At 35.6% G+C, this 16480-nt stretch overlaps 1 long non-coding RNA gene across 5 annotated transcripts in view; it reads left to right on the forward strand.

Moving 5' to 3' along the window:
• The window catches only part of LOC146754151 (uncharacterized), a 72428-nt gene that overhangs the window by 29530 nt on the left and 26418 nt on the right, over window positions 1-16480 (forward strand). For all 5 annotated transcript variants that reach the window (XR_014939738.1, XR_014939735.1, XR_014939739.1 and 2 more), the window contains 2 exons: window positions 10460-10509; window positions 11637-11749. This is a non-coding gene — a long non-coding RNA (uncharacterized LOC146754151). The remainder of the gene's footprint in view (window positions 1-10459; window positions 10510-11636; window positions 11750-16480) is intronic.

Raw genomic sequence — 16480 nt, forward strand, 5'->3', positions numbered from 1 at the left:
TATAGTCTATAATGTCTTGTAAAAAAAAAGCATTGAATAATAGATTTTCAGCTGGGCCATACCCTAAACCTGGACATCACATGTGGCTCAGAATGCTGTGGCAACTGCAGCTGTGTTGTCAAGGAAACAGTCTTGTGCTCAGTAGGCAAAACCAATGAGGATTAAGCTAGGCTATATTATAGCTAAGCCTCTGTGACCTTATCAGGGAGCAACAAGATCTGTCTGTTCTTCACTGTGCAGGTGTCCCTCAGGAGTGAGGGAGATATGCACAGGCAAAAACATACATGCAGTAAATCTGATTTAAATGTCAGACCGGGATTATTCAAACAAGTGAATGTATTTCCCAGTTAGATGGATTAAAAGACTCTGCTTGTGTAAGTAAAATGTTGATATAAAATAAAACTAGATATTATGAAGGAAAGTAATGTGACGTTTTTCTGTTAGCTACAAAATAAGGAAGAAATTAATTAAAATATGATAACTTTAGAAATCTTGTCAGTCTTTGTTATAGCTTTGTGATCAGTCTAAAATTACACAGAAGTGCACCATTATTAAAAATATTAATTTCCCATTGTTAAGAAACATTGCAGATAGAACAGTGAGATGCAGAGTAGTTTTCAGCAGCTTCAAGCACAGTGTTCTTCAGTACTAAGAATTAATGGATGTATGTGTCACTGAAGTAAACTCACACTCCAGCATACACGTGATATTTCATCCCAGCGTTTTGTATCTGAAAGAATCAAAGCTCAAGTGGAACTAAGATAAATAAATGCAAGGCAAAAATACTTAGTTGCTTTTTGCTGGTGTGGAAAGGAAGTTTAGAGATAAAAAGTTTATTAAATTGCTCTCATAAGTTAACTAGTGTTTGCTTATACTTTAAAATATTTTTATTTCTCTTTGGTTTTTTGTTTGTTGTTTTGTTTGCTTTGAAGGGAGGAAGGAAAATAGAGTTTTCCACTTTTGATGAGGTTTTGTGATAAAAATGAATAGACAAGGGACTGCATTTTACTTGATTTGGCAGAATCTCCAAGAGTTTATTGTGCTTAACTATTTTACACTGTCACATAGCATCAAAGGTGATTAAATGCCTTTTCAAATTAGCACTATGTTTTTACTGTTAAACTGGATTGATTAATCATTGTATTTTTCTTGTTTCAGTATTTCTTTTGGTCTTTCATGCCTGTCTTTTAAAAAAAAATGGTAACGTTCATTTATCTGTAGACAGTGCCAGATGAACCTTTGTCAGCAGTGATGCTGTACAGTATTTTGTACAGAACAGAGGGGCTGAAGCAAACTGTCACGAGACATATCTGATTATCATAGAGATCGTACATCTAACATCCAATGATTTGTTTTCTTTCTTGATGTCTTTTCTCCTACAGTGAGTTTAATCTAAACCGACCCAAGCCAGTGCATTTTGTCAGGTTTGCAGGCTTCTTTTCCAGTATTCCTCTCCTTTATTTGTAGTGAAGGCAGTGCTTCTACATTATTTTTTTTCTCTTCTTAAATATGTGCGGGGTTTTTTTTTTTGTTGTTTGTTGTTGGTTTTTTTTTTTTTTTTTTTTTTTGTGGTTTTTTGTTGCTGTTGTTGGGGTTGGGTTTTTTTTTTTTTTTGTTTTGTTTGGTTTTTTTTTGTTGTTCTTTTTTTCCTCCCAGAATTGCTGGTTCCACCATTTCATTCACGTTACTGAAAAATCCTGCGTACAGGATATTTCATGTTAGATGAAGAAGTTCAGACATTTTGCAGTGTGTTTAAGGGTGTTGAAAATTACTTCAGTGCTTCATTTCTGAGATGCTTGTTAATGACTTATTAAGATTTTATAGCAAAACATTAGGGGATGAAGTGAAGTAAATAAAGAAATGAAGAACTGACTATTTCTGTGAGCTGAATGCGATGTAAGTGTTGTTAAAAATGTGCAGCAGGAGGGTAAGAAATGAGAGTGTAGTTGATTATAAACCATTCCAAAATCAGACTTGTTAGAGTTCATGCAACAGTTAACTTTAGAAATTATGAATTAAGGTGAATTTTTGGAGAAAAATCTACTATGCCAAAAAATGTTCAGAGAAGCATATAGTTAAACATTGAAAATGAAAGGATTAGAAGATTTATTGTGCCTCCCAAAAAGTTTGACTTTCCTGTTTCTTCTTTCTTTCTTCATTTCTTATTTTCAATTTTCAAGTGGTTTCCTACCACAGTTTCATCCTCTGTTGTTTCTATTTATTGTTATTCTGAAGGTTAGATGGCTGGAATCTTTTCCTGCTTAACTATTTTGTAGAACTTTCTCCACTCCTTGCATTTTTTCCAATTTTACATGCATATTTCTATCTGTATTCTCCCATGGTAATTTTCTTTTGCTTTTCAGTCACTTAAAACATGCTTTATTAACTAAACTGGCTTCTTTATAAGGAGTTTGAAGTGAATCAAATTGATTTTTCAGTCTAGAGCTAACTAGTGTTTCATCTTTTACCAATAGCAACAAATGAAACCTGCTTCTTTAAGCCAACTAAGTGCTGTAACAGTGTGTCGGTGATCTACTACAACATTATCTACTATCCTGCTACTTGCAGGATATTCCATCCTTAATGATACATAGAGCCACAGCAGTCCCTCCACCTACTGTATTTGTGGACATGTAAGCAGAGGAGGCTTTCCCTGCTTTCAGAATGAGTTAGAGTCAACCAGGATGTGTAGGCTGTCTTGTACAGGTGCTGCGCAACCAGTCTGTTTGTGAATAACAAAGTTAACTCTGTAGACTTACAGCAGGCCATCGGTGCATCCCAAAGCCAGATGTCCAGCTGTTTCAACTTGTATAGTATTTTCTTCCAAGGTGAAATGCTGAAAATACAGTTATCTCACTCTGTTTCTAATTACTTGTGTAACTTCAGTCCATTTATTCTAAATGCCTTGCACCAGGGAGATTTAATGTATGTGATCTAATTCAGAAATGAGTTCAGGAGTATTCACTGGACTAGACCTAGAGTTGTGTACTTAGGCCTAATTTTTCTTCATCTTTTATCTCACATAGTTATTTACAGTACTAAAGAATTGAGGAATAGTTTCACTACATTACACTGTCCTCATCTGACATATATTGTACATCAACATAGAGACTCCTTTTAAAATGGAAGACCTCAAGTCTCTCAGCTGCTATTGCCAAAGAGTTAAACAGAGAACTGCAGCTTTAATAGCAGTGAATAAAAGAGCATAATATGTTCACAGTGAAATGAATTTCTACCTGTATTCTTCTCTGACTCTTCTGAATGTGAATGCAAATCATGCCAGTCCCCTTAGGTTATGGTGAATGAGTTCCATTGTTATGAGTTTCTGTGCTTATAGGAATAAACTGTGTATTGTATTATTATTTTTGTACTATATTGCAATATTTTGAAGCTGGAGCACAGTTAATAAAGTATATATTACTGAACTACACTTCAGATGTTTAGTTGGGTTTTTTGTTGTTGTTTTTATTTCTTTTTTCTTTTTTTTTTTTTTTCCTCAGTACTTTCTGACCCGACTTACACATTTAAATGTAAATTTTCCAGGCAGGTAGCTTGGTAGCCATAAATCACTTTTTGAATAGGTTTTGATGAATGAAACATTCAAACTTAAACACACACCCAGGTGTTTAGTCTGTTGGTTCTTTTGTTTATATATCTTGTGATGAATATTGTATGCTTTTCCAGATTATTAATTGAAGCAAATGCTAAAGATTTGCATTTTCCATTCCTACTTCTATTTAAAACATCAGATTTTCAGTTTAATGTTTTAGAAGTGATAGAACCGAGTCCAGCAAATTATTAATAGGAAAACAGCTGATTTGCTCATGTTCTTTGATGTCTGGATTTCCAGTCTGCAGTCCAGATAGAACCCAAGTGCTCTGAGGGAAGCATCAGCAGTAATGTTCATCTTGTTAAGAGGCCTTCAGCTTTGCTGGGAAGAACACACAGGGGATCTTTTTTTTTTTTTCTTTTTTTTTTTTTTTTTTTTTTTTTACCAGCTCTGTTTTTTAAGGGTATTAATGGGCCAGCATCCAAGAAGATGATTACTTCAGTGCTTGTTGCTTAGGACTTACACTCGGAAACATGGTTGCTAACACAAAACTGCTTTGCTTCCTTAGGAGGTATTAAAGTCTTTTCAGACAAGAGAACATATAAATTGCTGTACCACATCAAAGCTGTGGTTCAATTTATTCAGCCTATGATCAGAGCTGATAACACGGTCGTCACAGAAAAGGCAATAATCTGTTGCATTTAAAGATCAATCAGTTTAATAAAGAAAGCTCCGTGCCAGCTTCTCCCAGTCACTCCTTGTGAGGCTTGATTTGAATGCAGAGACTGTTGATTTGGATGAAGAAGATAAAGCAAAGGTAAAGGTTACTTTGCAGTGTTACTGGATAAAGGGGAAGAGTAAGTAAGACCAATAGAAGGAAGAGGAAAGACAAGAAAGACTGAGAGAATGCCAATAGCACAAACAGCTGAATAGTCAATACTGGACAGATAGTGCCTGAAAAATAATGGTAAAATGGGATAAATTCAGGACATAGTTTTAGGGCTGCATCAGACTCTAATAATAAACAAGACCATGAGACTGGTATAAAAGTTTTTATTAAGTATTTCTTTTTGCCAATTATAAATTTTGGGTTTTTCAGTTTCTCAGTAATGTTAGACCAGTTTATTTTAGTTGCATTTTTTGTTGGTTTATATGCCTTCATAATTACCCACTTTCCAAATTAGAGTCCAAGGATTTTTTTTTTCCCATTTCGTATCATAGCTTTTTTCCTGTATCTTCCCTTATACTTTCAGCATTATATTTGAAATTCCTGTCTGACCTTCCTTCTTTTTGTATTATTGCTTTTTTATTATTATTATTTTCTGTCTGTGTGTGATTCTTAGAACTGAAATCAGTACTGATAGTATAGCTAAACCTTTGATTTCTGTAGTCCATCTGAACACTGGTAATATTCTCTTCCATTCTAACACTTATGCATTGCTTTTGCTTAATCATTTGAGCAGCCTTGGGTATTGAGAGGAAGGTCTGCTTTCTTAGTAGGCTGATTTGACTATATGTCCAGCATCTGTACAGGTAATTTACTTCCTACCATCATCTGAGTTTGCCAGTTATCAGTAAAACTGTACTTGATAATGTGATTTTCCAAATGGAAAGTGTGTCCATGTTCTTGGATGTAGAGCAGGGCTTAAGGACAACTTGCATATCTCCTGTGCTGGAGCTTGTGGAGGTAGCAGTAGAGGTCATTGCTGCTAGCTCAGTTAGTTATTTGTTGCTCCTAGTATATTCCTTTTTGCTTGAGATAATAAAATAGGATGTTATATTTACTTTCAATTGCAACTGAAACTCTTCTATTATTATTTTTTTCAGACTATGTCTTTCAGCTTTTAATTAAATGACAAGGTTACAAGCGCCCTGTCTCTCAAGGAAGTGTATTTAATGGAAGAATGCGTCATAATTAGGCAGTTATTCTTTCATCCTGAGGTCCCATTAGTGAGATGGCTGGCATATTCTTGATTTTTTCATGATTGTAGAGTTGCAGTCCCCTTCTTACACAAGCAATGTTAAATTTCTTACCTTGTGAATTTAGGTGTTTTTGGTTGGGTTTTGTTGTTGTTTGTTTGGTTTTTATAGGCAGCAAACTGTTTAATGGGCACAAATCTTAACTGTTTTGTTTGAAACTGTAAATGTTTCCCTTAAACTCCTTCCAGTAGCTTTCAACTTACTTTTCTTTAAGTATTCTACAATTCTGGTTAAATGCAAGTTTCAGCAGAATTTAGAAAAAAAAAAAAAAACAACTGGTTTTTTGCATGTACTAGACACAAGCAATCTTACTTCTGCAATTTTAACACATGCTTTTCCTGAAAATCCTCTTATATAACATAACATCCTGTTTTGGCTACAACAATAATCCTACATTGGCAAGGACGGTTATTAAGTGATAACAATTAATTACAAGGTTATTACATTATAACATTAAATAACAGGTATGCTGTTCCTGTTCTACTGACAATGTGAGCTCAGCCTAAGCCTGTAATATAATTTGGTGTACGTATAGGATTTTGCTTCTTTACATTTTCTAAACAAGATTCCTTTTAAATAGCTCATCCTTCTGTGGGCATTTTGGCACTGATTTTGCACACACAGAAGTAGGTTATTTGGGGCTCGGTGGTCCTCAAGTAGCTTCCTAATCATTTCCACTGCAAACATGGTCCTCCAGCTCTAACAAGCTAGAATTAGGAATTGGCTTTGTAATCTTTAGGAGAGATCCAGTTTTAGAAAACAGATCAAGTGCTAAAAGTTTGGATTTTCTCAAGTACTTTCTGGGATTTGGACTCCTTTTTGCCTTAGTGCCAAAAAGAACATACTATTTACACCCAATTAAACATCATATTGCTATGGAACTTCAAGCATTAGCTGGCCTACTGGGTATTGAAAAATACTACATTTCTTGCTTTGGGTTCTCCTGTTTTGAGTCAGCATGTATCGCTTCTAGTAAGTGCAGCTAATGTCTTCTTGGGCTTAAAAACAGGTTTATAAAAAAGCACACCTTTTTGTGGGAGATCTTTAAATGAAAAATATTATGCTTTCTCAGACATGAAAAGGGATATTTAATAAAATAATCTTTTGATTACAAATTCACTATTTATTATTCTGTCTTTGTATTAGCTTCTTTAAAGAGTAATTCTATATTTTTTGTCCAAATACACTTATATTACTTGTGTTTATATACTTGTCATATGTATCCCATTTGTATGCTCAGTTACAAAATACTTTATAGCTTTTCTGTCACCTGGATTAGTGTCCTCCGTACAGATATGGGGTTTGTGAGCAAAGGCAGCACTCCATTTTTTAATCCAGTAGTCTCACACGTAACTTCCTTTATGACAGTTAATTTTGTTTCCTACTTGCATCTCAATTGCATCTTAATTCTTTTTTCTTGCATTCTTGTTTGTCATTCTCTGACTTTAGTTTCTTCTGCTCTATTCTATGGATTACCTACCTGTAAATTATTTATGTGAACTCCCTTCTGGAAATACAGTGACAGATTTTACAATTCAAATCTTGATATGGATACAGAAAGAAAATGCAACACTATTAAACTGATTTTAATGTACACACAATATTTAGACATAGTATACATTCATTGTGAGGCAGTAACTGTGAGAGTGGTATAACTAAATCTCCGGATGCCTGTGTATCTTTTGCTTTATGATTTGTTATTTTTCTTTGCTTCCAAAGTCGTTATTTTCATAAAATTGTCTGTTTTGTCAGTATTAATGTGCATTTTCCTTTAGTTGCTGTGGCTCTTCTATTCTGCAGTTTTTCCCATATTAGACTGGATTCATTTGCAATGTTGTCAGACTGCAAATAAGTGAGAAATAGAATTAGTACTTAGCCTGTAGTCAGGGCAATAGTACACATGCGCTAATGAGCTGCTGTGGACAACACTGGAATTGAGGCTGAATTTCTGCACTAGTAATTCAGTTACTTTGGATATGTGTTCCTTCAAATCTATTTAGTGTTTTTCACTTACTTTTGGCAATATTTTTAATAGTTAATTTTGTTATTCTGTTCCAAACCTTCCACTCTTATGTACCTTTGAAATACATTTTCCATTATCCCTGATAAGAACCTCCTACTTTTACTGAAAATCTCTTGTTGTATCATTGAATTAAGACACATACAAGGAGGTAATATCTAAAATTTCCCTTTTGATTTCTGTCTAATAAGCCACCTCATTTTAATGTAATTTCTCTGCTTGAAATTCAGTCCTGAGAGGGGTAAATATGTTTGTGTGTTTGTTCTCACTGGGTTATTACTTTATTGTTTTTTGTTTTACTTACGATTTGCCCATCACTTATCAGGAATGTGATAAGTGCAGTTGCAGATCAGCTCCTTAGCAACATCATTTTAACTGAAACCTGTACTTTTTGGAGGACTCACCCAAGTTACTGGATTTCCTAGCTGTAGTCAATCATCAACTCATTATTTGATTTTTATCCTCCCTTCCCCTTCCCCTTCCCCTTCCCCTTCCCCTTCCCCTTCCCCTTCCCCTTCCCCTTCCCCTTCCCCTTCCCCTTCCCCTTCCCCTTCCCCTTCCCCTTCCCCTTCCCCTTCCCCTTCCCCTTCCCCTTCCCCTTCCCCTTCCCCTTCCCTTTCCCCTTCCCCTTCCCCTTCCCCTTCCTTTCCCCTTCCCCTTCCCCTTCCCCTTCCCCTTCCCCTTCCCCTTCCCCTTCCCCTTCCCCCTCCCCTTCCCCTTCCCCTTCCCCTTCCCCTTCCCCTTCCCCTTCTCCTTCCCCTTCCCCTTCCCCTTCCCCTTCCCCTTCCCCTTCCCCTTCCCATTCCCCTCCCTTCCCCTTCCCCTTCCCTTCTCTTCCCTCTTTTCTTTATCTCAGCAGTGCACCCCTGTGCAATTTATCATGTTTACTGGTTTACATTATTATTTACTTCTTTTTCTCAGATTTCCTGATCTTCCAAAGTATGTCACAGACACTGACAACATCCTTGTCCCACTCTCAGTATTACAGTGTATTAAAATGCTTGTGCTTGCCTATTTAGGTGTAGAATCCCTATTCTAATCCCAATCCTCATCCTGTTTCACTTATCAAGGCAGTGAACTCATCTATCTGATTTGAGCCAGCTATTTCAGCGACTAATCACAGAATCATAGAGTTGCTCAGGTTGGAAAAGACTTTTGAGATCATTACGTCCAACCTACCACTCTTGTGTTGGAGAAAGCAGCTGTATTTCCCATTTCCTTTTCTGCACCGTGGCATTCCACTTTTTTTTTCTTACATACTTTTTCCATGTCATCTGTTATTAACCTAATTTAAAAACAGTTGCTCTGTTCCTTCTGTTTGACTTTTTTTTTTTTCTTTCTTTCATCTGTTTTCAGACATTTAAAATGAGACTTTATTGTTAGTTAACTAATGAACTGAATTATTTTTTACCTACAAAGCAATTCAGGAAATATTTCTTTTAGTTGCTTTAGTTGTATACCCACCAGTGCAATATAAACTATGATACTAATTTCCTGAAACTGGGGGGTATTTCTGAGACAAAATTACCCCATATTTGACTGCTGTAAGATGAAAGTCAAAAGCAGAACAAAAAGGAAAACAAAAAAAGGAGGAAAAAGAAAAAAAAAAAAAGAAGGGAAGAAGAAAGTAAGATCAGAACTGTGATGTTTTTGAGTGCAGAACCACAGTGATATGAAGTATGAAAAGTTTATAGATTGATGTAAGTTTTGCAGGAGAAAGCTTCAATTTTCATCAAGCATAATAGGAAAAAAACAATAATTATTGTAATAATGAACACACTGAAAACAATGCACAAAGGAATGTAGTTATACAATATTGTAATTATACAAACAATTGTAAATGTTTGTACATTTTCTGTTGGTGTGTTGACTTGCTGCTCTACATTTCCAAGAAGCTGAGGGGACTGAAAGATTAAGTTTCTGAATGTTAAATAATGAAGCACTGCTTAAAAACTGGGAGGAAAATGCAGGATTTTCTTCCTAAATATTCACTGATTTCCTGCTTATATAATCCTCTCATTTTCTATATGTAGCTTATACTCTGAGAGTGTCAGACTATTTGTATGAAGCAGCACAATAATTTTCAGGCTCAGTCCAATTTAACATGCTTACAGTATTTTAGATCTGGTATAATGACACAGTCACTAAACTGTTATTTTAAACTCAGATCATCTGGGAAAGAACACTTAGAATTCAGTCTGATACTGGATGAATGAGACTCACCATTTCTATAAGAGTCATGCAGAAAGCTTACTTTTAAACAGCATTCCCTGGCTTGATTATAGCCTTCCAGAAATTATTTTGCTTTGATTTCTTTGTTTGAGTGCAAAGGAAAGGGCACTAAAAGAAGGAGCTTTGGTTTTATTTTGCTCTGCTTCATAATGAAGGGAAAATATATACAAAGCAGAATGCCTTCAGAGATAGAAAGAATTAACAGTAAAATGTAAAAAACTCAACACAAAATCGTGTGGTGTCCAATTACAGGGCAAGAACCCTTCCTGTTATGAAAAACAGAATGATTTATTGAGTATGTACACATATTCAATAAGTTTGCATGTCATTACTATAACTAAAAAGCCCGCATTTCTGTTCTAATGCACTAAAATTATTTTGTAACTGCTTCTAAAGGAAGCAGAATGAACAGATTGCTAGTACCTTCAGCTTGTCCATCTTTCACAGAAGATTGTAGGCTATGATTGCTAAGCAAACTGTATTGATGCTTTATCTTTTAAAGTTTCTTAACGCAGATTTTCTTGTAGGAAAAATATTGGTTTTGTCTAAATATATATATATATACATTTAAAAAATTGCAGAAAATTTTGAAAACAAAAACATTGCTCCAGTCACTCTGTGGAACTGAAATTGTTCCTCTCTATTCCCCTCATTCCTGTTTTGTTTTCTCTTTGTAGGTCTATGACCCATCTAGGCCTTGTTGACATAGAAGGTTAAACTGCAAGCTGTGAGTATTTCTTTCATCTCTTTCATCGGTGAGATGATTTAAAGAATTTTAAATGGGTTAATAGCTGAAGCAATATTTAATATGTAGAAGATGCTATTTTACTGTAAGCAGCTTATTTAGTAGTATAAAATGACTCTTTGTCTTTGAACAAAAAAATCAGTTATGGTTAGAGGATAATTTTTTTTTTCTTTTGGTTGTTGGTTGGTTATTTTTTTCCCCCAGATTATAAAAGCGTATTTCAGCACATTGTCTGCCTGCTGTTAGACTTTGTTATATTTGGTTACAATTAGTAAATATTAGTAGACATGAACTTTCTGACTGATTCTGCCATTCATTGCTGCTGAGCTCCTTCTCCTTCTAAGCACATCATTACTAACCTTAGTCCATCTCATCATCTCTCAGCACCCAAGTCACAGACAACAGGGCTGCCCCTTTGCCCACAGTAATATGCATTCAATACAAAGTAGTTTATGAAGTAAAACTGAACAGAGTATGAAAACTTCCCACAGTTATTAAGAAAGTTTGGCATCAATAACAGGGTTTCTTTCAATTGAGAATGTGGGGTAGATGTTATATAAATACTCATTTTTATTTTCTTAGAGACTTAATTACTTAATTATATTAATTACATTAAGATCCCAGTGAATATGATCATCAATACAATATGGTGCAAGAATAGTAGTTAAATTATTATATAAAGCAGTATTGCCCATCAGTGATTTTATTAGTTTTCATTTGAAATTCCCTTTCTGTCTTCTATGTTCTTTAAGATTTTCATGTAAATAGAAAGGTGGTTGGTTGGCCTGAAGTACTTCTCTAATCCATCCTGAAAAACTTTTGTTAAAATAAATTCCAACCTCATGTCTCATTCAGACTTTAGGTTTGAGTCCTTACTTTATCATGATGAGTAGGGTTTTCTCATTATTTTTGGTTGATTTGAAGGCAGAGTGGGACCTCATGAAAAAGGGGTGGGTATCAATCTCAGCCCTGCATTTCAGACTCTGAAAAGAGTCCCTTCACAGAGCATTCACAGTTGTCTGTAGGGCTGTTCTGATCTCTGTATTTTTTTCTGATTTATTTTTGCTCTTTCTCTTTCATATCCCTCCTCACTGCTACTGTGACTGCAGATTTTTCTAAGTGTGGATACTCACAGCAGCCTCCATAGATTCCCTGTTGAAAGCTGGTGAAGAAATAACCACTTCTCAGATTTGTCTTGTCCTTCAATATGAATCTAAAACAGGTAAGACGAGTCACAGACTTTAACAGTCTGTTTCTATTCACTGACTGTATAGGAATATAAGGCTATAGGATACATGCTCTGCTAAAGGCATGTGGTTGAAGTGACGTGAGTACTGATTTGTCATTCTGAAAGTATTGTCTCTTGCACCACAATTTATTCAAAGTTCATCACGGTTAAACTCATTAAAGAGGGAACATTACTTCCTCGTTCCTGGATGGGCAAGTTACAATGACCTTTCCAGCTTGTATTTTACTTTACTGAACTGAACTGCCTGTAGTACTTCCATGATTACTTCTTCTAACTATAGTTTTTTCTAAATATTCATGGCCCATTTGTATGTTTGTTAAGCAGAAATTCTTTTGCCTTCTTTTCTCTCTCTCAGTAGATATTAATACATCCTGAAACTTTGATACAGATCACAGATTAAATAAATGAACGGCGTACTTCCTCTTGAAAACATGCTATGCAAAACCTGGACTCATGAAGTAGGTGCAGGCACATAAACAACTTTCCAGTGCAGAATGGGACCTCCCTCTCCTATTTATCTTTCCACAGTTTTAGCCACATTTCTGTTGCTAACCTTGCACCATTTGGCATTTATTTGATCACAGGAGCATAGCTAACTCAATAAAATTTTAAGGAAATAACCTGGGAGAAACAGAAGCTATTTACTTCATTAAATATTTAATCCTAAGATCACGTTTATGCTGTATCCTGGACAGTGAGGGAGGGTAGGGAAACTGTTACTGAGGGTGGGAGGAAAGAATCTGGATCAAAAGCAAAGAGAGAGAAGAAATAAGGAAATGACATCACCATTTCAGCACTATCAAACTTAATTTTTTTGAACTGTCATTTAATATGGCAACTCTTTAATAATTACAACAATAGAAGAGCAATTTGGGTGCAATTTGTGCATTCTTATTCTGTTGTCAGGACGCATGTCTGTGTCTTAGCTCACTTGAATTCTTATTTCATCTATGATTTATGAGTATTTACATCCATTCTATATGCCTCTAAATCTGCATCGTATGATTTTAGGTAATTTAAATAGACTGATCCAGGTTGAGTGAGATTCTGGGTAGCCTGATCTCATGACTGGCAATTAATTCAATAGCTTTCAATTATGAAATCTTAGAGTGAATTGAAGGTAATTAAGGGTTAGTTTATGCCTTTAGTTTTGTTCATCTCCTAGTAAAATTTGCTAACCATGCTTATGAGAAATTAGTGAGTAGGTATGAAACTACAAAAAAATGGCTACATGCAAAAAATATTTTAATTTCTTATTAAATAAATTATAATATATTGTTATATTATTCTGAATATGGATTTTTTAGGTCCAAGTGATTTATAACTCCAGTATTTAAAAAAGAAATTGTGCTGAAATATAAGAATGCAAATTCAGGAAAAAATTGAGAGAAAGAAAATATGGAGAGAATAAAAGAAACAATTACAATAGCCATTATCTAGATAGGCTTGTGGTATTTTTTTTAGCAAATTATTTTGATTTATTCTTGGCTATTCCCTTTCAAATAACTTGGTCCCTTTGGGAAACTTAGAGGTATAAAATCTTCACTCAGTGATGTCAACCTTTTCTGCATCATATGGATTAGGATTTTAGGAGATTTTAGACTACAGGTTGATCAGTAGAATTACAAAACGCTATAAGTGATAACTAAAACTCAATGGAAATATTTTTCCTGTGATTATGATGTCTTACGATGCATTTTATTTCTGAAAGAATATGGTTGTAAAATTCTTTCTGTTACTTTTTTTGGAGGGTTTTTATGTTTGATATTAAACTCTCTAAATGTCAGCAAAGAAATAAATATTTCTGATCACAACCATGGAAAAATAAAAACAGTTCTTTCCCACAGACCGCCCAGTTAGCATGGAAAATTTCTTTACGTTTTATATTTCATTTTTTTTCCACTTGTCTTCCACTGCAGTCTCCTTTTGGAGGGTTAATTTATGTATGGATTCATAGAATCATCAAATGGATTAGGTTGGAAGAGAACATAAAGATCATCTAGTTCCAACACTCCTACCATTGGCACGATTGTCCGCACCAGATCAGGGGGCCCAGGATCCCATCCAACCCAACCTTGAATGCCTCCAAGGATGGGGCTCTCATAGCTTCTCTGGGCAAACTGTTCTAGTGCCTCACCAACCTCTGAATAGAAAATTTCTTCCTAACATCTGATTATCTAAATCTCCTTTCCTTTAGTTTAAAGCCATTCTTCCTTGTCCTAATCAGACTTGTGAAAAAAGTGGGGCCTCACAAGAGCTGAGTAGAGAGGGACAATTCCTATCCCTGCTGACCACCCCTCTCCTGATGGAGCCCAGGATCCCATTCCCCCTCTTGCTCATAAGCTCCCTTCAACTACTGGAATGAGATCTGCACAGAACTTTCTTTTCTCTGGGTTTACCAAGTCCAGTTCTCTCAGCCATTCTTCACAGCAGAGGTGCTCCAGCTGTCTGATCATCCTCTTTGCTGTTGTCTTAGCACACTCCAACACATCTTTCTTGTGCTGGCTGCCCCAGGCCTGGACACAGTATTCCAGATGGGGCCTCAAAGGGCAGAGCAGAGGGGAACAATAATCCCCTTCCTCTACCTGCTGCCAGCCCTCTTTTGGATACTGTTGGCCCTCAGGGATTCAATCACAAATTGCTGGCTTATATCTAGGTTTTCTTCCACCCGAACCCCCAAGTCATTCTCTGCAGGGATGCTCTCAATGAGTTTTTCTCCCAGTAACATGAAGTTAGGCTATAGTGTCTTCACTTTCTGACACAGTCCTACAAAATTGTCTTCAGGTATGAAGGATGATATACATTAATTTCTGTTACTCTCTTGACCCTGAGGATGGCCACAGACATAGTGTAGAAGCAATCTATGTACTTTTTAACATAACAAATGTTTAGACTAGATGAGGCTTTGATCTGCAAAATAGAATCTTCATTCTGCTTGGCCTTCTGTCATGTAATTTCTGTATTCATCAGTGGTCTCCCTCTGTAACTTAAACAGGAAATTTGTTTGCAGTGATACTAATGAAGTAGGGCTGTTTTAAATCGATTCCACTTTTTATCTATCCAGAAACCATACGCATGTTATAAAATTCATGAATGACATCTTTATTTTACTCAGTTGTGAAAGAAATGAAGGAATCAGTTAGCCAGAACCAAAAAATAAGGAGAAACAGGAAAGGAATGAAAAATAGTCCTTGTCAAAGCTGAAGAGAAACTCTAGGACATGTCAGTTCTTTCTGTTTCATTTAAACTCTTTTCACTGATGTTTATTTATTCATTTTTCTCAGAACAAGTACACTTTGTATTGTTTTTGGAATTAAAGAATGTATAGAAATGAAACCTTTAAAGATAAGTGGATGTAGTGTTAATTTCTTTGCATAGTCAGAAATTCACAAGGAGTGATAAATTTGCTTGAAATTTACTGTGACAAAATACATTCAATCTGAGATACCTCTCTGCTTTTTATCTTTGTTGTAAAGAGACTGTAGTAAAGGATGCAGAGATTTTCCTCTCTATTTTCTCTCATCTTAGATTGCAGCACTACTTCATTTCCAACAATTAAAATTAGGATTGATGGAAGTAAGTATTTGAACATCAGGAAGTTCTGTGTGGACATGAGGGGTGGGATAAGGTCACAGGCCTGTTGGGAATGTAGGAGACAGCTGATGGGCAATTAATTTTATGTGAATTCCTAGTTCTAAATCAGTCCTAGTTAGAGATGCTTGGACAGTGACAGGAGAATCTTAAAGCTGGGGGAGGGAAGTCAGAGGTTGATCCCAACAGCTTCACACAAGCCCTCTTAATGACGGCTTAAAGCTATGAAGTCTTTGCAGCCCAGAGGTCACATCATCCAACCTTATATGGAGTCTTCTAAGATTTTTTCCACCCCGTGGTCTACTTTTCAGGTCCTAGCTATTTCTTCTATACCCACAGTTTTGGCAGTCTCATGCTTTATATATTCACAACACTACTGAATACTGAGACATAGTACATTCTGTATATAGATTCTGTATATTATATTCTTCTAAGGTTTAGGAATTGTTTGAACCTGCCTGCTCAGAACTTGACAAGAACGTGACAAAAATTCTATATTTGACAGATGTTTTATAAAACATGACCAAGCTGCACCTTACCTGTCTGCATTAAAATGCTAAAGTAGAAATATCTGACAAGACTGAAATGAAATTAGCCCAGGGCTTTCCTCTGCAAATCATATGCTTTACAAAACAAGCTTTACTGAAAATGCTGATGTGTCTGCATCTTGTTTCTGGAGTGAGAGGAAAATGAAGGTGCCAGAAGAGTTTTATCTATTACAGGAGCTGTACTTTGTGGCTATTTCTGTGGTCCAGACCTTACACTTATTGCAGTAAATGAGGTGATCCAGTCAGATAGAGTAAAATAATGGAACCTGCACATTACATAGAAGCAAGAGAGACAAAGAAGAAACCTCGTAAAGCTTTGGTGCACAGTCTGGCACATACATATTTTTATAAATGAAGTTTGCTTGGAGAAATGAGCTTATACAAAGAAGTAAGCAGATAGTAAAGCTTACATAAAATTCTAGTGTTTAACATTTAATTTTAATTAAATTCTTTCATAATTAATTGAAATTAAAATTTAAACTGTTGTGTATGTTGATGAGGAAATGTTTGATGCTCTTGAATGAACATCAGTAATTGCCAATGGCTTATTAATGTGTGGTTTGAA

Source organism: Coturnix japonica, chromosome Z (genome assembly GCF_054131305.1).
Source record: "Coturnix japonica strain WE chromosome Z, WE-NBRP24, whole genome shotgun sequence".
NCBI lineage: Eukaryota > Metazoa > Chordata > Aves > Galliformes > Phasianidae > Coturnix > Coturnix japonica.